The sequence below is a fragment of the Limulus polyphemus genome, unplaced genomic scaffold (genome assembly GCF_000517525.1).
Source record: "Limulus polyphemus unplaced genomic scaffold, Limulus_polyphemus-2.1.2 Scaffold753, whole genome shotgun sequence".
NCBI classification, from domain to species: Eukaryota; Metazoa; Arthropoda; class Merostomata; order Xiphosura; family Limulidae; genus Limulus; species Limulus polyphemus.
In genome coordinates this window covers 416,822-419,385 of record NW_013666363.1, presented here as the reverse complement: position 1 = coordinate 419,385, position 2,564 = coordinate 416,822, and positions in this window count along the sequence as shown.

Genomic DNA, 2,564 nt, shown 5'->3' with positions numbered 1-2,564 from the left:
AATTTCAATGTATGATTCGGGTTATTTCGCTAGATATTGGACTTTTTCTAAAAATCGTAACAACTAGCCCCGGTCTCCCCCTACTCCTCGCAGAACTGTAATTAGGCAATTTAGTGCCCAGAGCAGGCAATAATATATGCGCTCCCTTTGTGAGTGATGTGGTAAGCTATTTTGGTCATTATGCAGCCAATCACTACTGCACCGGTTCTGACTTTTCGACAGTAGCATGCAGAGGGGGGGGGCGAAAGGTGCCGGGACCCCGGGCATCCAACACAAAGAGTCGAATCGAATAGTAGAAACCTTTCCGCCCCTTCCCAAGGTCTTAGGTACAAGGCCCTGGGCATCATGGAACCTTTGCACGCCACTGCTCTTCGAACATATTACGTGATCCATCCAAAATGTTTTGCAAAAATATCAGTTATTATACGTATACGAATACGTCATAGGTGTATATTAGTAACATCAAAGTTTGTATAAAATACAAAAACGTCGCGAACTACATATATTTGACAAAGGTGACATTATACGATGCTAGAAATGTGAAAAATTGATAGTAACATAGTTTGAATGCTTGGCCACATGAGGTTAACTATGCATGAAAGAACTCATGAGTATTAATTATTTGGTATTACAACAACTTAAAAAGGTTCAGGCCGACAAAAGTTTTGTTGAAGCGTAAGAAATGCTCATTTATTATGAAGGTAAAAATAAAAAGCGTCAGAAATAACTTTTATAATAAATCCACAATTTGCCGCTTTCAATACGGCTATATCTGAACTCGCACCATCAGTGAGCTCTGTGTATTGTGCTCTCCATGAATGTAAGTACAATACAAGGGCTGGGTGAAATACGTAAACCATTCATCATCCCCAATAATGCCCCGCAGCTACGGTTTTGCCATGGAATGTTAACAAAAGGTTGAAAGCATTACAGTTTGTTTGTAATAAAGCACAACGCTACACATTGGGATATCTGTGCTATGCCCACCACGGGTATCGAAACCCGGTTTCTAGCTTTGTAAGTCCGCTGACACACCACTGTGCCACTGGGGGGGGGGGTCGAAAGCATTCTAGAGAGAACTGTTTTAACAAGTTTAATGATGGCGAATAAAGGTGTACAGACAGCAAAGTAAACAATCCGACTTTGAGCATATTATACTCAATGAGAAAGACCGATGAAAGGTTTTTGGTATGGTGTGGTTGCATTCTGTGTATTAGTCATGAGGACTAATTGAACAATGTCTGTTCACGGATAGCAATAAATTTTAAATGAACAATTTTCAATTTCCATGAGGGAAGGTTCGTAAAGGGCAGAACAATGTGTTATATGAGCTGGATAATGCTCCCAGTTTCAAAGCACATATGATGCACAACTGAATTCATAGTGGCAATATCATCATATTAGATTCCCTTCTCCCGGGTTCGCTCCTAGTGGCACAGCGGTATGTCTGCGGACTTACAATGCTAGAATCCGGGTTACGATACCCGTGGTGGGCAGAGCACAGATAGCCCATTGTGTAGCTTTGTGCTTAATTACAACACCCCACCCCCCCTCGGGTTCATATTTAACCATTTAAGACATTCCAAGGTTACCAAGAACATTTTAGTTGTCATTAACTAGCCGAACGTTTGAAACATCAAATGAGTCACATTGCTGCAGAACTTATCTAGAACACGAACCGCAAAATAGCGTTAATTATTCAAGCCAAAATTGGTGTTTTATTGTATTAGGACAGTAATTACTGGAACCCTTTCGTATTGCTCTGCATTGGAACACTTTCTGCAGAGCAGTGTACCTATATTACGAAAAAATGAATTATGCGCTTCAGCACAGTTGTTTTCTTGTCTTTCATAGATTAGTAAAAACTATTACACATTAGGCCTAGCCAGGATTTAATATAATTTATTAAAGTGTCATGCAACATTAGTCACTTTCTCTTTGTTTCAACAGATAATTATTTGAGCAGAGAAACTCTAGTTTTAAGGAATAGAAATCCCCAAAGCCCTCTTAACGATTTTGATAATATAAATCTAGCTGGATATAATCACTTAACCAAGTTTAATAATGCGCAAAATTATTTGTTCAAAATCAAATTATGTGCAAAATTCAGCTAACTTATGTGAATTAAATACTAATTTTTTATCATTGAAAATGATAAAGTTTAGTTTAATCTCACCAGAATTTAATAGAGGTTGAGGGTTTTATTTCTCCAAAGTGCTTTCTTTCTCTTTCTTGTCGTCCTCTTTAAGATATTTACGGTCAAACCAGTATCGCTGTGGATAGTGGCCATACCTATATCCCTTGTAGTAATAAGGCTCGTTGCAGCCATAGCCTCCGGAATTACATGGGGAGCTGGAATAGTCATAATAGTTCCATGTCTTATGACATGGATATCCGTATCGATCTATACAGTCGTTACACTGGGAGCCGTACCATGTTCTACATCTCGATGAACCTATATACCAATCATTATAGCGATTGTGCTGGTAAATACGGTCGTAATAGCGATCGTAAGGTCGTCTATAGGGTATTCTCCAATACTGGTCAGAATAATATCGGTCATG